We start from the raw sequence: 19,413 nt of genomic DNA on the forward strand, positions 1-19,413 counted from the left end.
ATGAAAAACGACTATTGAATATTATCTAAGGGTTGCGGGGAGCAGAGAGTTGGAGATAAGGAAAGCTGGACAAGTAGGGGTCAGAATGTGAAATGAATTTGGACTCACCCCCTATTGCAATGAGGATCATCAATGCTTTGTAGGCATGGGACAACCTGAGAGATAAAGTCCTCGTTCAGTCTGGGTGGTGGGCGGTGGGCGGCGGATACCCAAATCCGCGCATGCTCAAGTTCTGTAGTTGGCCTCCCCATATCCGCGGCTTGCTATTCGCGGTTCCAGTCTGCAGATTCAACCAGCCGCGGATCGGTTACTTACCGTCCCGGGTTGGTTGAATCTGCGGATGCCGATCCCAAGACTGTATGCTTTTGAAAGAAAAGTCCAGTCTCAATAACAAGGAAGGAGTGTAGTTTGTAGCTATGAGGTACAAGGAGGCAAGGTTAAAGGCTGGACGACCAGTTGAGCTATTGCAATAGTTTTGAGGTCCTGACTCGGAGGTTCAGAAGTGGGACGCGATCAAGAGAATCAATTGGACGTGGCAGAACTGTGCGCGGTGATCAGTGTTCACTTCTCGAGTGTGGAGCTGTGATGACCACAGAGACGACCGAGCTGGGGAGCACTGGAGAAGGAGTAAGCTTGAGGGGGAAGGGCATTCTTCTGGTTTCGAGTCTGAAATGTTTGTGAAACCCCTAGAAGGCGAGGGTAGTCAGAAGTGGCATCGGTAGGTACGGAGCGGCGGGGAAGACCCCTTCTTTCTGAGGAGCTGCGCATTCCCACCTTGCACCTCATTTGAACACAGTTGCTTCTCTGCTCTGTCTGCTGACAGTAAGTAGGTTTCAAAAATAAAACAACAAATTTGAAAGGAAATGCTGACTTGACGGATGCAGGAAACTAGGAAGGAAACCGTGGAAAACAGACAAAAGCCGTAGACAGCCAAGCAGCGTGACTAGGTTTGGTAACTTATTGAACCAATTTTGGGCTGATGACCTTCGAGGTCTGGCTGCATTTCATTCTAGCTGATGACGCTGACTCTCAGGAGACGTTCAGGTTATGACTGGCATGCTCTGTTTAAGAAAACTGGGGCAGCAGGTGTCATATGTTGGAGACCTTTTTCGTTCAAAACAGCTATGTTCAAGGTTTGGCATTTAAAGGAATGGGGCAAAAAGTTTTTTTTTTAAGCTAATTATTGTGGTAAACAATCTAAAATTTACCATTTTTACCACTTTAAGTGTATGTAGTTCATTGGCATTGTTACGGAAACGCCAGGCCAGCCAAGAAACAAGCACCACTCAGAGGGTTGGAGTACTCAGATGTATCATGCCAGCGGTCTCAGAGGGGCTTCTGCTCTGAAGCTAAGAGCACCTCCAAGACGTGCGCATGAGGTTTTACAGGGTCAAGTACAAGCTTGGGGTATTCGGCCAATAGGCATGGAACAGCTTTAGCAGCATCATTATCACAAAAGTGGAGGCAGGGAGGCAGCAAACCAACATTCCAAAGCCAGATATATATCTTTGAAAATCCAGGTGGCCAGCAAAAAAACATGAACAGCAAACCAATACTAATTAACTTAGATTTACAAGTTAGTCCAGCAGAACTCAGATCAGTATTCCGATACTTAGTTTTGTGAGTTATCTTGTTAGCCCAGCCCAGCCTCTCCTTCACATTCCTAGACTTGTGAGTTATCTTGTTAGATCAGCCCGGCTTTTCCTTCACAGCATTAAGTACATTCACAGTGTTGAATAACCATCACCACTATTTCCAGAACTTTTTCATCATCCCAATCCAAAGCTTTGTACCTATTAAACAATAACTTTCCATTTCCTCTCTCCCTGTCCCCGTTTCCAGTTTCTGTCTCTTCAATTCAACTACTCTAGATAGCTCGTATAAATGGAATCATACAATATTGGTCTTTTGGGGACTGGCTTATTCACTTAGCATAATGTCTTCAGGCTTCATCCATGTTGTAAAATGTGTCAGAATTTCCTACCTGAATAATAATTCTCTATTATAGGATATATAATGTGTATAATAATTCTATAGGTATCATTCATCCATTGATGGATGCCTGGGTTCCTTCCACCTTTTGACTGTGGTGAATAATGCTGCTATGAACATGGGTGTGCAAATACCTCTTTTGAGTCTCTGCTTTCAGTTCTTTTGGATGTATAACCAGAAGTGGGGTTGCTGGATTTTTAATTCTGTTTTTAATTTTTTGTGGAATTGTCATACTGTCTAAAATAAATCTTTTAATCTTCTTCTTTGCTGAACTGCTCCCTGTCCTTCAAGGTCCTCATTGAGTTCTGTCTATTCCAGGAGGTCTTCAGTGGTCTCCACTCTTTCTACTTGTTTTTTTGTGGGTTTTTTGGTGGGGGGGCAGTAATTAGATTTATTTATTTATTTACTTTGATGGAGGTCCTGGGGATGGAACCCAGGACCTCCTGCATGCTAAGCACTCTCTACCACTGAGCTGTACCCTGCCCCCCGCCACTCTTTGTACTTGTATACTTTGTGCACACAATTTGGCATCTGACTGAATACTCCCCTGTGGTATCTGATCTTGCTCCCCAGTGGGTTAGTTGTAGATCCCAGTTTAGCCCCCAGTTTACAATCAGGTCAAGTTCAGGAGTGTCCTCCTTCCCCACTGTGTGTAGCGCAGAGACAAGGATATGGCAGATACTCAGGAAAAAACACTGAGTCTCTGAAATACCTCTAGAAGGAAGCCTTAAGTCCTCATCTCATATTTTAGGGGCTTGGCTGAACAGCCAAGTTATTTTGCAAGAGAACCCAAGACAAGCTCCTACACAAAGTGGGAGGTGGAAATGGCAGGGGCTGGGACAAAAAGATTGGGGTGGGGTTGACACTGGCATTGAGTAGTAAATGACACAAAACTGAATTTTAATCTTGGCCTTATTGCCTGCTCACGTGGCTTTGTGGCCTTGCACGAGTGATTAACTTCTCTGAGTCTTAGTTGTCCATCAGCAAAATGAGGCTGCCGTGATATCACTTTACAAGCGCTCTGTCTCTGTCTCTCTCTCCCTCTCTTGGCAGTGTTGGTGTTTTACAAAAATGTCGGTATTGTTTTGATTCAGGGATGATGAGGCCAAAAGGTGGGGGAGATGACTGCCATTGAGGAGAGAGTTTGTTACTCAGATTCCCTCGAAACAGGAGGCACATGACTCCTTGCAGGGCCACAGGGGAAGCGCCAGGGTTGGGCAGGAAGCAGAAAGGGTGAGGGGGGAGTGTGGATGAGAGCCTATGCTGTGGTTTTCCCGGGGAGGGATGGTGGCTGCAGGGTAGGCAGGGCAGACAGGTTTAGGACTAGCTAGTCTGGACAATTTCCATGGGCTCTGTAACCTACCCTGGGGGCTGTCTCTAGTCATTTGGTACCTGGCCTAGGAATGATTAGGGCAGAGAAATATTGCCTCCTGTGTGTGAGAGCCACTGGGGGGAGGTGCTTTGATATAGGCTTTGGGTTAGTTTGCGTATGAAAGGAGCCCTCCCGGGTGAGTAGTTTGCAGTCTCTAAGAAGTGGCTGCCCTGGGAGGGGCGGTCTCTCCCCAGCCCGCAAAGCCTCAGGTGCTAGAGCATGAAGAATACAGAAGATTAGAAAATACAGTGTAATGCAGTTGGTGTGTGAGGAATGCAGACTGGCTGTCAAATATAAAGGTCATGGTTCCCATTCTCCCAGGGCTCTCGGCCCACACCTGCCCCGATGCTAAGGAACCACTTAATCTACCAGCCGGAGAATAATAGTCATTAGGAAAATAACCTTTCTTTCCCCAAGTTCCCCAAGGATTCTGACTTTCCTGGGCCCTGTGTTTTCTGAGCTCCCTTTACACAGAAAGGTTTTTAAAGTCCTAAAGATAAATTTCCCTGAGAGGTTAAGAAAATGACCTCGATGGGGAGAAAGTGAAACCCTGGCTTCAAGGCAGGATGGCTCCCTTCCAGAGAGGAAAAGAGAAAATTGACAAGAATACTCAAAAACATCATCCTATTTTCAAATGAGGGTTACAGCTCAGCTGTAAGACTTCACTGAAGTCTAATCTTGAAAAAAGACTTTGAAATAATAAACCTTGCTCCAAATTAGGAACGCCTGCAAATGTAGTAATTTCTACCTAAGAGGCTTTGTGTCCAAACATGTCATTTGAGAGCCCAGCAGACAAAGGAGAACGGCCTGGAAACAAGGCCGCCATTCAGGCCGGCAGCCCCCGGGCATTGGATTCCCTCCCTGGGCTCCAAAGCATTTTCCAGCACATCAGGCACCAGCTTCAAACCTGGTGGGAAGCAAATCTAAGTGTCAATTTTAGTAAAAAACAAAGAGAATGCTGTATTTCACAAAAGAAAGGAATCTTACCACTCTTAGATTGGCAGACCTGGAGCCCTCACTGACGGTAGGCTTGAATTGTATACTGAATTTTAAAGCCACCTTTGGGCTGGCAAAGCTTGCTCAAGGGGCAATGCCCCAGATCCTCTGCTGAGCACCTTCAACTGCCTAGAAGAAAATATCGATTCATATTTATCTTTGTGTTCCTGAGGATATGTAAATGAAGGAATGATCCTCTAACCAGAAGGCAGCTTTGTGGGACTGACCTAAAGAATAATAGATTAGAAGAGCTTAGGTGACTCAAATTCACCAGTTCATTCTTTCACTCACTCATGCATTCAGCTAAAAGATAAAGACCGATCGCTACCCTGTGCCAGGCACCTGAGACATAATTAGTCTTGTGGTTAATAGTGAAGGAATAGTTAACAGGAAGGGAAATAGTGGCATCTTTAGGGGGTGGAGAGTGGCAACTCTCATATCTGTAGGTGGAGGAGGAGAAAAAAGACTTTCGGGAGCTGCAGAAGAGAGGAGAAGGGAAGGATGGGACCATGGGCATAGGGTAAAGGACACAGCAATGGGTAACAGGGTATCAGGTCAGGGAGCAGAGACATCTCTGGTCATAGAAAGAAAACAAAAGAAAAGACTAAGAAACTGAATTTTGAAAAGTGAGTGGAAACGTTTAGCTGTCAAGCAAGGACCCCAATCCAGCCCAGGTCTAAGCTCTAGGGGGTGAGGTTGGGGAGGAGAAATGGGCGTCTTTTAAGGGTGAGAGACCACGAGCCATCTTGGTCCCAATTTAGGAGAGCGAAGTCCCTGAGTGTGACTGATGAGCTTGTTGGTTACCTAAGCCCCGGGCTTGCTAGACGTGACCAGCTGTGGGCGTTGGGGACATCCCGCTCCCTCTGCCATGTACGCGAGGTGCCCAGATTGGGGTTGTGGCTCTTAGTTAGGTCGACATAGTTGTCAGCAGGTGGGGAGGTCAGGTCAGCATTTGTCATGCTTAGGATGGGGGACAGAAACTGTACGGGTGGCGATCCCACTACCTCCAACAGTCCTTGGTCGTGGGTATATTCTGAGCTCCTTGCGGTAGGAGAAATCCCCTAACATTTCCTGTCCTAGTCCCAGGGTCTGGGAATACGATGCAATACCATGCCCTAACTGTGTTACATTACATGGCAAAAGGGATTTTGCAGGTGTCATTAAGGTGACTAGCCAGTGACTTAGAGTTAACAAGGAGTCATCTGAGTGAGCCTAGTTGAATCACATGAGCACATTAAAATCAGAGTTTTATCTGGCTGAGAGCAAGAGGGGGAATCAGAGAGACTGAAAACGTAAGAAGGACTTGATGCACCTTTGCTAGCTTGAAGATGGAGGGTGTCACGTGCAAGGACCAAAGAGCAGCGTCTGGGAGCAAGTAGTGACTCCTAGGTGACAGCCAGCAAGGAAACAGGCACTTTAATCTTACAGCTGTAAGAAACTGAATTTTGCCAACAACCTCAATGAACTTGGAAGTGACTTCTTCCCCAGAGCCCAGCCCAGCTGACACCTTGTGTTCAGCCTTGCGATACCCAGAGCAGGGAACCCAGCTGAGCCTAACCTATAGACATGTGAGTTAACAGATAGATGCTGTTCTTAGTGGCTAAGTGTGTGGCATTTGTTCTGCAGCAATGGAAACTGCTACAACCTTGTGAGTGTCAGACATTGGGCTGGATGGCATAGAGACATAGTTGCCGCCTTCGGAATCACCTTGTGGGGACAACAAATGCAGGCTGGTGAGAGAAATACAGGATTCAGGGGGGACATGGAAAATCGTGGAAAAATCACTGCTGAGATGCTCTGAGAAGAGAGGGGGCTGTGGTGATGAGGCCCGGGGTCAGGGATGAGGTGGGTGGCTCCAATTCTAATATAAACCCCAACATTTAGGTGGTTCTGGAACCCCAAAAATGCTCTGTGGCGGGATGGGTATGCATATGGGGGCAATTTCCCCCTCTCTTTTTACCATCAAAATCAGTGGGAAAAGAATCAAGAAGTGAGGATTAAGGAAAGGATACAGGGCAAAATGCTGCCTGTTGCTGAGAATTAATGGGCTGTCCCCTATGGTGTTTATCACAGATACTATTAATAGACTGTCTCTGTTTTGCTGTAAAAGACTCTGCTACTGCCCAATTATCCAAAATTCTGTTTCTTTTCAACAGTGCCTTATAAAAAGGCAGCACGTTCAAATAAAAGGAATGTTCAGGAACCCAGGGGAGATTAAGCTGTCAGCCAGCTGAGGCAGGCCCTCTCTTGGGAACAGATTAATCCCTTCTCTTTTTTTAATCTCTGCAGACTCTTCCCCAGGGCCCCATTGGAGGAGGATGCCAGTGGGGAAAATGTACCTCTTGCAGACTCTTCCCTTCTCTGAAGGGTGAGAGGTGGCGGGTGGGAAGGGTTGGTTGAGCAGTGGCAGATGGAGGGGAGGCAGGGAAGCAATGCTTATTAATGTCTGGCAGAGAGGTCCCCAGAACAACACTCTTCGAGGGGGTCATTTGCATCCTGCCAATTAGCATCTCCAGAGACCTTGATAAATGAATAGAAGAACATTCATCGGCTTTGCTGTGTAGTGTTGCCATATTAAGAGCTTGCTTTGCCGTGACTCTCTGTCTCCTTCAGATTCATTGGATGTTTGTCCTCTTCCTTCCCAACCTGAAAGGTAAAGCGTTGGAGACTCAGACCATGAAGAAGTAATCCAGTGACAGAAAATATTTACAACTGCACACATCCACTTCTTAGCTTTCACTTACTGCAGTATCTATCTTGATTATTGCTCCAGGCTGAATGTTTGTGGGCCCCCCCCTCCAATTCATATGTTGCAATCCTAACCCTCAAGGTGATGGTATGAGGAGGTGGGACTTTGGGGTGTGATTAGATCATGAGGGTGGAGCCCTCACAAGTGGGACTGGTGCCCTTCTGGAGGAAGTAGCTACCTTGTCCCATCTGTCATGTGAGGACACAGTGAAAAGATGACTGTCTATGCGGAAGTGGGCCCTCACTAGACACTGAGTCTCCCGGGGCCTTGATCCTGGACTTCCTGGCCTCAGAACTATGAGGCGTTTATAAGCCACTCAGTCTGTGTGTTTCGCTATAGCAGCCTGGACACTTTAAGACAAGTATCATGAAACCTACTCTGGGGCTTGGACACAGGTGAGAAATTGAGAATGGACCTGGTGCTGATTCAGTCCTTGGGGTATGATTATCTCCTTGAAGGCGCCCTTGCCTTCCCTTGAAGGTATCCTGTGGGTTCTTTTGTGCAGGGTGTGTGCTCACCTTGCTGCAACGCCTCACTCATTTGTTGCCTGCAGGGAAGTGTCCACATTGTGGACTTGTTCCTGGCCACCTGTCCGATTTCACATTTGGAATTCTTTCCTCCATCCTGATCTCTGCAGCCACTCGGGGCTGTTTTCTGCTTCCCAGATGCTCCCTGTGCTCGCTCTTCCCCTTTGTTACAGCATTCTCTCCACCTCGAAGCTTCTGGACGCTGCCTCCTCTCTCTTCTAGGCAAACTCCTTATTCTTCAAGTCTCAGTGCAAACTCTACTTCTAGTATGTGTTCCATGATACTCCCCAACACACAGGAGCTGGTATCCCCCTTGATCGGCAAGTTGTATTGTAATTGTTTGCTTGAAAGGCTCTCCTCTGGACTCGACTGCTTGAGGCAGAGATTCTGTTTTGTTTTGCTTATTTTTGTATTCATATTTTTCACATTCTTAGACTTCCATAATAAATATTTGCTGACTGAATGACTCCAGAGAGTGTGGACTGTTGTGCAAGTGACGCTTGTAAAGTGCCCTGCAGAACAGGGAGCTCGTCCACCAGAGTGTTCATTAAATGCTGGGCTTCTTGTGGAAAAGGAGTGATCATACTGAGAAAAATGCAGAACCCTTTAGAGTGAAACCATTTGAAGCATTAACATACCTGGGGGGAGGGTTCACTTACGGTGGAAGCGAAACCATAAGACTTTGGCGAGGACTTGTGAGACATTTAGCTTTGGAGAATTTGAGGTTGATGATCCATTAGGGAAGAAAAAAATTAGGTGTTTCCTGTTGGTGCTGGTCCTCATCTGCAGTCGTATTGATTTCAAATGCTGTCTGCGTTTGGCAGGGCAAGCAGTCTTCCACCCAGTAACTCGTTGCCCAGCATCTGCACATGAGCCACCATGTGCCCAGGCACATTAGGTCTGTTTGCTTACTAAATCATGGTTCTGCACTCGTCAGTGGCGAGCAGATAAATAATGTGATCGAGTGTCATTTTTTTTAACCTAACAGTGGAAAGAATAAGAAATTTGGAGTCAAGAGACTCCCAAAGTCCCAGCCTTGATTCTGTCACTCTGCTACTGTGATTTTTCAGCTTTAGCTCCTAAATGATATAATCCTCAAAATGGGGTACAGCGGTGACAGCAGTAATGGCCCCGCAGGGCTATAGTGACTATCAAATGAGATGCTTTAGATATTGCTAAAAGACCCCCCCTTTTTTTTAACCCCCTTCACGGAGCCACTGGGCAGTGAACCCAGGACCTTTTGTACACCAAGCATGCTCTCTACCACTGAGCCATACCCCACCACTCCCAAAGATCATTTTTTAAATTTTTATTTATTTTTAACATTTTTTATTAATAGTCATTTTATAATGTGTCAAATTCCAGTGTAGAGCACAATTTTTCAGTTATACATGAACATACATATATTCATTGTCACATTTTTTTTTTCACTGTGAGCTACCACAAGATGTTGTATGTATTTCCCTGTGCTATACAGTATAATCTTGTTTATCTATTCTACATTTTAAAATCCCAGTCTGTCCCTTCCTACCTCCCGCCCCCTTGGCATCCACAAGTTTGTATTCTATGTCTATGAGTCTGTTTCTGTTTTGTATTTATGTTTTTTGGTTTTTTTTAGATTCCACATATGAGCGATCTCATATGGTATTTTTCTTTCTCTTTCTGGCTTACTTCACTTGGAATGACATTCTCCAGGAGCATCCATGTTGCTGCAAATGGCATTATGTTGTCAGTTTTTGTGGCTGAGTAGTATTCCATTGTACAAATATACCACATCTTCTTTATCCAATCTGTTGATGGACATTGAGGCTGTTTCCATGTCTTGGCTAATGTAAATAGTGCTGCTATGAACATTGGGGTGCAGGTGTCATTTTGAAGTAGGGTTCCTTCTGGATATATGCCCAGGAGCGGGATTCCTGGGTCATATGGTAAGTCTATTTCTAGTCTTTTGAGGAATCTCCATACTGTTTTCCACAGTGGCTTTCTTTGCTTCCCTCTCCCACTCTTAATGATTTAGATGTCTTCTTTTACAGTTTTGTGTTTATTCTATTTACAATTCATGGTAGTTATCACCTTTCCAGTTATGAGTTTCTCATTTTTGTAGCATCCTGCTTCTTTTCTATTTAGAGTAGACAAGATCTTTTTTTTTAAATGGCAAAATTATGACTTTCATATAACCATGAAATAGATAAGAGTCAAAGATTTCTTTGTTTTAACTCATTGGTTAACGTACAAACCAGTAAGATATTCAGTTGCCTCAAATGAGAGTTTGACTTAACAGAGATTTTTATTCTCCTCGGGGCACAATTCCTTTGAATTTGCATTAACAGGAATCTGTGTGTTTTTATGGACAGAAAAAAAACTGTGTTGTCAGTTTCCTGCAACCTAACTTCTATCGCTACAGAGTTGTTAAATTGCTTAGTTGATCAAAAACAATCCAAGGTGCGCACTCAGTGGAGTCAGAGAATTCCTGGAAGGTCTGCTAGAAACCCCCAGCACTCTACCACCAGGACACCAGGATTCTTTTGTGCGCATTTCTGAGCCTGACGATTTTTCCTGATACCCCATAGCTGCGTATTCCTGCCCGCGGACAATCCTGCCTTGTCCTCTCTTTCTCCTTGACAAGCGCATCACAGCTGATCCCAGCCGTCCCACCCCACCCTCTTCTCCACTGGACCCGATCCTTAGAGAAAAGGATCACTAGCCTTAGAGGAAAAACTGTCCCTTCTCCTCCAAGGCCACTCTCCTTTAAGTAACTTCCCTTTCTTGTTTTGTTTTCAGTGGTGTCCCCTCTCCTTCTCCATGGTTCCTGCTCTGTGGCTTTGAAACATCTTTAAATCCTTCTTAACTTAAAAACAAACACAAAACAAAAATATGAAATTGCTCTCATCTGTTTGTGCAGTTATGCTGTGTAACAACAACAAAACCCTTGACATTTTGATGGCTTACAGCCGAGATCAACAAGCTTTTTCCTTAAAGCGCCAGGTAGTAAATATTTTAAGCTTCGTGGACCACAAAGGGTTTCTGTTCCTATTTATTTTGTTTTTCTTGACAACTCCTAAATAATGTAAAAGCCATTCTTAGCTTATGGACAGTAGAGAAAGAGACTGCAGACCAATCAGGTTTAGAGAAATAAGTGTTTATTTTTCACTCGTGTCTCTGAGGCAGAATATTATATCTGTCCCTTCCCACACTGATGTTGGGTGTGGCCACGTGCTTGTTTGGCCGATGGGATGTTAGCAAATGTGGCCTGACATTTGGGTACCTGCTGGTCCAAGAAAGATAAAAGACATATGGAGCAGACCGGGACCCAGATCTCAGCTTGGAACCATGCCAGCCAGGAGCAGCTTAGATTAGCCAGACCTCAGCCAGCCTGTGATGGGCAGGGTGGATGACTGACTGCTTAAGTGTGAACTGCCTAAGTAGGGGAATTCAGTAATTGCAGTTGCTTCTGTTTTGCTGATGAAAGTCTTAGACTAGTGTTCCTGGAAGTGTGATCAGGGACCACCTGCCATGTGTGATCAGTCACCTGGGGTACCTGTAAGTATCAGTTTCCTGGGGCCTCATCTTGGAGGGACTAATTTGGAGTATCTGAGGGGAAGACTTAATACTGTGCATTATTACTGCACTCCTTGGGGAGTTTGAGAACGGCTGTCTCAGACTTCTTGAGTTCTTTGGTTCAGATTGATAATAGTGACTTTTATCGGGTACCTACCATCTGCTACATGCTTTGCCTATATGCGTGATCTTAGTTTTAAGTCTTGCAACAACAACTCTTAAGAGGTAGGTATGACTATCCCCATTGTACAGTTGGGGAAACTGAGGCTCTGAGAGCTTAAAGAACCTGGGATCTCATGTCTAGCAAGGAGCAGGGTCGGACTTAACCTGTGATTCTTCTACTGTGCCTGCTGCCCGCTGGCATGACTTAATTTGGTTTACAGCTTTAGTCTTACTTGACGTATATAATTATGCAAATCAACCTGTGCAGTCAGTCCGTCTAGCCAAAAAAGTATGGTGAAGCAGAAGAGAATAGGGCCCTGGGAAGGGAAGGAACACTGCGCAGCAATGCCTGTGGGCTGTTTGTGGAGCGAAGGGGTGGAGCCAGGGCTATGCTGTCCGGGTTGATAGGCGGTTTCTGGCTCCTGGGGACCTAGAGAAAGGAGGTCCTGAGGGGAGACGGTCCTCAAGAATAGCAGGCCCAGCACCGAGGGACTGAGTGGTCCCGCCAGAGATGTCTCACAGCGGAGCCAGACCTTTGAAGAGAGCAAACATCACACAGGGGCCCGACATTCCCTTGGAATTGCCTGGGGAGGGTGTTTAGAGTGCAGTTTTTTCAGGCTGCCCTCCCCCCACTCCCCAACCCCCAGATTCTGACTTAATCGTTCTGAGTCACCCTCAGGGATCCTCTTGTTCAGCAAGCTTTCCCAGCCTGATGTTGGTGTTTTTAAATTACATTTTGAAAAACACCGAACTATAGAAATGATTCACCAATGGTAGATTTTTCTCTTTGAAAAAAAATGACCTAAGGAATATGTCTAGCGTAAGTAAATTCTAAAATGCAGACAAATCAAAGGAAAAAAATCACTTGAAATCCTACCAGTCAGGGATATTACTTTCAACATTTTGATGTATATTCTCCCATATTTTCCGTGTGTGTGTGTGTGTGTGTGTGTGTGTGTGTGCATCATGTGTGTGTAGATGGGGATGTACACTATATGTTACTCTGTAGCTTGCTTTTTGCATTTAACAATATATTTTAACATACCCTGATGTCAATAAATATAAATGCAGGTCATATTTGCGGCAGATTTTCAGGTACCAGTCGAGTCGGTTGCTTTGAGGGGTGGTCTGGGACCTTTTGCCTCCCCTTCAGCCCTCACTATCAGGCAAACAGTACCCTTGGGTGGGGCCAGAGCTTGGGGTTCATCTCTGTACCCCAGTGCCCTGCATTCAGCTGTGCTTTACAGAGTTCTGAGTGGGTTGGGTGGTGGGGAACTCTTGGTTGGTTCCGGGCAAGGAGCATCCTTTACCAGCATTCTGGGCAAATTTGGGGCTTCCAGAAGCAATCCAGGGAATTTTCAGCCTTGGATGCTAATCCTGAGAGTTTTCTGGCTTTGAAGCCACTGTCAGTCCGCAAGGCTGGTGGCTTTGGATGAAATGAATGTCTGTCCCTAGCCGCACCCCCCCATCTCCCACCCATGGAAGCCCCTGGGGACAGGGTTCAAGACTGACTCAAGGACTGAAACCGTAAGCCAAGTGAAACGGTTGCTCAAGCGGCTGCCTTTGAGCTGCAGAGAAGGCCTTCCCCGGGCTCTCCAGTCCCTGTGCAGGCCCCCCCACCCAGGGCCCCAGCAACAATGCAAAGTTCAAATCTATGGCTACATAGAAGCATTTGGGAACAATCAGGGGCCCCTGACCCCTGACATGTGACCTCAGGGCCACCCTCCCTGCCTCAGAGACTGGGCTTGAGTCCTTGGAAACAAAGAAAAAAACTGTGTTGTAGAGGCCCATTTTTGAGAAGAAATGAACTTAAAATACAATCACTAGTAAACTTGAAAAAAAAAATTGGGATAATTGGCTTCAGTTGGTGAGATAAACAAACACCACAGCAAATCTTTACCCTCCTGTTCAGGGGTGTCACGGGGGCCTGCGTTTATATTTTGCCTGTGCTTTTATGACCTGGGGCCTGGCTTCTCTCTGCCTCTGGACTGGGGCCCAGTGCAAAGCAGGGCTAATCACAGAGCAGTTTCGGAAATGAGGGTCTAGAATGGAATTTCCTCCGCACGTCCTCCCGTCTGCGGCCTCTCCACTGCCTTCCCCCGCTGGAGGGCTCTGGGCCCCGCTCTGGGCAGAGCTGGAGAACAAAGGGACTGTTTCTGAGTTTTCCCAGGAGCCCAGCAAGCCTCGCGTGGTACGGAAATTCAATGAAAGCAACTCTTGTGTTCCCTTCCCAGTGGTGGGGCTGTCAGAAGAAAATAAATCAAGCGCTGCACATTTGTGGGGCTTGCTCTGTATAAATCTCTGTGGGGGGAATACAAAAATGCATCTTGCAGCTAGGAGCCTTGCCCTCAAAGAGCTTACCGTTTGGTGGGAATACCCAATCAGCGCAAGGGAAAAGTCAGCTTACAACTGAGGACAGCCATCCAAGCGGTTGTATGACACATGAACGTTACAGGCCTTAAGAGTTCAGGAGATGTGAAATATCTGTTGAGCATCTCCTCTGTAGACAAGATGGGGGTCACAAAGGCCGTCTGGTGGTAACTTGTCTCAAAAGACGGTTCCCATTCATTCTTTCCTTCCTTCTGTGCACAGGCCATTCTCTTGGAGAGGCCAAGTCTATTTCTTCACCTCCTTGAGTCTGGGCTGGTCTGTCACTGCTTTGACAAGTTGAATATGGTGGAAGTTATGTTGTACCAGTGAGTCCCGGGCCTGGCCTTTAAGAAGACTGGTAGTTTCTGCTGCTTCTCTCTTAGAACCCAGCAGGCATGCTGTGAGGAAGTCCAAGAAGCCACATGGAAAGTCCAAATGGAAGACAACTCAGGATCTAGGACCCTCGTTCCAGCTGCGTTTCTGCCAATGGCACCAACCTGCCAGGTAAGTGAGTGCGCCATCTTGGAAACACACAGCCCCGTTCATTCACCTCAGCCGGCACTACCTGGGGCAGGTACATGCCCTTGTTCTGGGCCCCACCGAGGTGCAACACGGTGAGCAAATCAATGACAGTTGTCGCCTTCGTGCATCTGTTTTGTCCTCACAACAGTCCTAGAAGCAGATATTACTAGTTTTATCCCACTTTGTTGATGAGGGGCAGAGATTAAAGAGGTGGAGCAGATTATGCAAGATCACGCACCTAGTAAGGAGAGAGGTCATGAGACTGCAGGACGTGCCCTGGGGTTGGTGCGCATACCAGTTTGGTAGGAGTCAGGGATATTAATCAGGGGGCTGTGTGATATAAAACGGGGAGATGGATATATTGGGATTGAATTAAGGAGGGACCCACATGCCAAGATAAAAAGTTAGCACTTCATTTACTAATGACTATTAAAAAGTGGTCATTGAAGGCTTTTGAGTAGAAGTGATGGAATAAAAAAAACTTAAATTAGTGGTTGACATTGGTTAGTTTGAAGGAACAGAGGCTGTGAGCAGATGGTCCAGCAGAGGGCTAGAGTTGTTCAGGAGGGAAGTGATGGGGATGCTGCCTGGGGGGCCAGAACTGGGGATGGAATGACCCGGGCCAAGACTTGGGGGAAAAAAAAAACAATGTTAAGATCTAGGGACTGACCAATGGTTCCAAAAATTTGAATCTGAGTGTCCCAAAGGAGAATCTGTTCAGGTGACGCCACTAAGGGAACTGGTAATGCAGGAAGGAGAAGTAGAAGTTATGCACTCAAAAAGTTGCTTGTAGGGGGAAGGGTGTAGTTCAAGTGGTAGAGCACATGCTTAGCATGCATGAGGTCCTGGGTTCAATCCCCAGTACCTCCATTAAAAATAAATAAACCTAATTACCTCCCCTTGCAAAAAACAAAAAAAGCCCACAATAATAAGTAAATTAAAATAAGTAAAAAAATGTTTTAAAAAGTTGCTAGTAGAACTAGAACAGATTTGAGGAAGATGAATTAGGTTTTCGATATGCTGAAACTGAAAAGCTGGCAAAGAATGAAGATGTGGAAATCGTGGCCCCTGCCCTTAAGCAGTTTATAATCTCGAGTCGCCTCTTTCTCACGTATATACACACAATCCCACAAGCAGATGTAATACACACTCATACACCGGATGGCAAGTAAAAGTGGTGTATAATAAATAACAATAAAAAGAGTGAACTGCCAGAACGCCAGGGACCGAAAATGATGCTCCAAGTGACCTGGAAGGGAGTGATCAGTGGCCCTGCAGCATCCAGTGGTTTACAGTAGAATCAGAGGCAGGATCTTGTAAGATGTGCTGAAAACCAATGTCCCAGGGTGTGGAGGGGACTGTGGGAAAGAAAGATGATCAGATTATCATAGTCAGTGCATGTTCTTTGAAAATGTGATTTTTTTTCTTTTGCTTTTTTTTGGGGGGGGGGGAGTAGGTAATTAGATTTATTTATTTCCACAGAAGGTACTGGGAATTGAACCCAGGACCTGATGCATGCTAAGCATGTGCTCTGCCACTTGAGCTATACCCTCTCCACTGAAAACATGATTTTTAATGACAACAGAGTATGCTAGTTTGTGAATAACCACCATTTATTCAACTATCCCTATAATTTGTATACATTTATGAGGTTGATGATTTTGGCTCTTATAAGCAACACTAAAAGGAAAGTCTCTGTAAATAAATTTTTGCATGCATCTGATCATACTTTGAAGACAGATTCCTGAAAAGGCAGTAGTGAACTGAAGGGCAGTCATTTAAAAAAACCCTTGATACTCACTGCCAGATGGCCTGCTCGAGATGTCACCAGCTCACACTTTGTCCAGCCGTGTGTCAGAAGCCTGTGCCGCCATTCAGGTGGCAAAGGAGTGAAAAGAAGGCAAGAAGCTGTATAGTCTGCATGATATTTTTGTAAATGAAATATGTGAAAAATAGATGAAAAGGGAAGCCAGAATGTTAACAGTGCTTAACTCTGGGTGATGTGGGTTTACAGGTGACCTAATTTTCTTCTTTATCCCTTTCTATAGTTTATAAGTTTTCTAAATAGTATATGCATTACTTTGTAAAAAAATTTTTTTAAGCAGCAAAAGGAATATGACAGAAAGAACACTGTTGTCCCGGGTCCCCTGATGGCAGTGTTGGCTGGGACAAGCCATGCAGCCGGGCTGGGCGTCTTCGGCTTCATGGCTGACCCAGTTGCCAGTGGTTCTCAGCTCGGGGAGGCATTGAAGTCACCGGAGCCCTTGAAAAATTCCTTCCCTGGAGTCTCACCCCAGGCTCCCCCTGAATTGGTGGGGTGAGGTGGGGTGCGGCGGGGCCCGGGCCTGGGTATTTCACACAAGTGACTGAGGCCCCCTCATGAGCAGTTTTGGGGCGAGCACCCCGGAAGCCAAGGCCCCGGGGAAGGCCTCCCAGGCCACGGCGGCCCTTCCTCCCGGCAGAGCTGCAGTCCGTCCCTGGAGCCGGCGGAGAACCAACGGGGCGGGGCCCTGAGGGAGGCGCTTTCTCTGTGTGTTTGCAGCATCTCAGCCGCAGGTGGAAGGTGATCGGATTCCCAGCCACCGACGCTTACAGACGATGAGTCAGAACTAAACAAAACCGCGTCTCTCACCGGGGCAGGCAGTTCCTCCTTCGTTCCGAGTTCTGATCCAAGAGATCAGAACGGGAAGGCCCGGCAGCCTTCGGCCCGCTCCTCCCGGGCTGGGGAGGCGGGCCGGCGGCCGCCCTTCGCGGGGCTGCGGTGGAGGAGAGGGCGGCGGCGGCGGCGGCGGCGCAGGAGGGGCCGCGTGTGGCCTCCTGCCGCCGCCGGGCCAATGGGGAGCGGCCACCTCACGCTGGCCCGGCTCCCGGCCTGGCCGCGGCCCGCGAGGAGGGCAGCGCAGCCCTCTGCTCCGCTCCTCCGGCTGCTTCTGCGGGGAAGGGGGCTGGGCGGGCTGCCGGTTCCCTCAGCAACGGGGCCTGGCCCGGCGCCTTTGTGAGGAGGCCCCAGCGGGAAAAGCGGCGGGGAAGGAAGGGAGGAGCCGCCTTTCCAGGGCCTTCCCTCCTCGGGGGCGGTGGGAGCCGGAGACACCCAGGGGCCCTCGGCTGCGGAAGGCGGGGGAGTCTTTAGGGTCCTCGGACCCGCGAGGGGGCCTGTGGGCAGAACAGGGTCACTGCTCACGTGCTGAAAAAGAAGGTGCAGCCACACTGGGCAGCGGGCAGGGCGGGGAGGTGTCGGAAGGGGCTCCAGGGAGGGCGACCCTTCCCTTTGATGGGGAGGAGGCCAGTCCCCGACGGCCCTGCTTGGCGGCTGGTCCTGGCCTTCGGCCTGGAGAACGCACGCTTGGCATTTTCTGACCAGCCTGTCCACATGACCAAGTATGCTTCTCAGCATTTCTATTTTCGGAGCCCCTTAACAGCTTTCCCCTCTCAAGCCTCCTCTGCCTCAGGGATCCGCGATGTAACCCCCGTCCCTCTAACCGCTTTGTGCCGTGGTCCTCGCCCCCTCCCTGGGCCTCGTCCATCTCTCCTACTTCAAGGCTGTCTCTGTGTTTGTCCTTTATTTCCTTCACTTGCACACATACGTAACCACACACACAGCCCCTTTGCAAAAACAAAGGCCACCCTCCCCTCCTCTTTCTGGTCTCAGTTTTCTGTCTGGATGATAACAGTTGACGGCCTTGAAGGTGGATCGATAGACCCATCCAGGCCTGAAGACATTAGCAAACTTTGTGAACCAGCTACGCCATATGCTTTAGAAAGGGTCTGTCACTAGGCATTTTCAGATGTCTTCGTCCTTTAAGATGTGAGCTTCCAGATGGAGAAAAATAGCCACTGTAAAAGTGACTGCTCTTCCTCACCACTCCCGAGGAGTAAGATGCTAGTGTATTTTGCAAATGCAATTTAAGTCCCTTAGAAATAAAAGAAATGTCTTCTGGAGGCATACCTTGCTGTTTTTGGTCGTTCCCACGATGCCGTTTCCGTAGGGGCTGTTGTTTCAACCTGGAAGATGTGATATTAAGTGTCACGTCGAGGAGACTCAGTCACCCATTCTTGAGATGCCTTTTTAATGCTGACACATCACTGGCACAGAGGAACAGTACCCAGGGTGCAGTAGCACAGAGCAGGTAAACCCGCATCTAATCCTCCTGAGACCTACCCCCCAAATAAAAAGACCCCGGTTCATTTCTCACGGGGAGCAATGGGACCCCTAGACCAGCATCTTTTTGGGAACTGCCAGTACAGCTGTCCCCAGATGGTTCAGTAGCCCATGAAGCACTTAACTTCCTTTGGCTTCACTTCTAGCTTCTGCAGACAGGGTTGCTGTGAGGATTAAGGTGATTCGTGTGTGTTGAGCATGTAGCCCGGTGCCCGGTGCACAGGGAGCAATAGTAATACTGTCTTTGACCTTCCCGCCTTGGGAATGTGCCTCTGTTAGCTCCACGGCTCACTATAAGCTGGCGCACGAGGAGTAGAAACCTGGGTTCACAGCCACAGAGATGGCAGCTCAGGCAGGCTCGGTTCCATGCCCAGGGTCACCCGGCCAATGAGATGAGACGAGACAGGGCATCTAGATTTGGAGCTCAAAGCGCTCAGCAACACACAAGCTCTCTTGGGAGCATCCTGACCGTGTTATAAATGGGTTGCCTAGCCTGGGTCCCTGGAGGTTTGTTCTGTGGAGACAAGTCCATTATGTCAGTGCATTTGAAATCTGATGGAGGCCGCCCTTCAATGCCTGGCTTTTAATGCCTATTAGGCAGGTGGAGAAAGAAGATCATCGAACAGGGGTGTTTCTGCAGCTCCTGTAGGGCTCGCAGTCCTGACTGTACGGCCCAGGTTCTCTGGCAAGGCTGGAGTTGGAAGGCCTCGGAGGAGAACTACTTTAAACAAAGACGGAGGAGATGAGTGTTACCCTGCTGGTGTGACTTTAGAGAAAGAAGGTTCCCTAATGGCAGACCCTCAATCCAGAGGGTCTGATATGAAATGTGTCTCAAGAGCCACCATTGAAGAATTATTCCTCTGAGGTCCTTACTCTATCTAGAGTCCTTTTTTCCAAGGAATATGCTGACAAAGAAGGAAGCCACCAGAATGATGGGGCCATCTTCCTGCACAGCAATAAAGCACTGCCTATCGGAGCCGGGGAGGCCTGGGGGGCGGCGGGGAGT

General features: G+C 47.6%; 2 long non-coding RNA genes across 3 annotated transcripts in view; one reads left to right on the forward strand and one right to left on the reverse strand.

Annotated features, from left to right (window-relative positions):
• The first annotated feature begins 340 nt into the window (after positions 1–340).
• The window catches only part of LOC107033649 (uncharacterized), a 44,536-nt gene continuing 25,463 nt past the window's right edge, over positions 341–19,413 (forward strand). Inside the window, exons 1-3 of one of the 2 annotated variants that reach the window (XR_012065695.1) lie at positions 341–627; positions 14,110–14,230; positions 16,791–18,193. This is a non-coding gene — a long non-coding RNA (uncharacterized lncRNA). Of the gene's footprint in view, positions 628–14,109; positions 14,231–16,790; positions 18,194–19,413 lie in introns of those variants that run through there. The other variant, XR_012065694.1, reaches the window with a different exon arrangement.
• On the reverse strand, positions 13,771–17,018 carry LOC116286077 (uncharacterized). The gene is made up of 4 exons (XR_012065693.1): positions 16,881–17,018; positions 16,050–16,110; positions 15,498–15,606; positions 13,771–14,578 (listed from the first exon to the last, which is right to left on the reverse strand). It is a non-coding gene; the product is annotated as an uncharacterized lncRNA (long non-coding RNA).

This window comes from Vicugna pacos, chromosome 30, assembly GCF_048564905.1.
Source record: "Vicugna pacos chromosome 30, VicPac4, whole genome shotgun sequence".
NCBI classification, from domain to species: Eukaryota; Metazoa; Chordata; class Mammalia; order Artiodactyla; family Camelidae; genus Vicugna; species Vicugna pacos.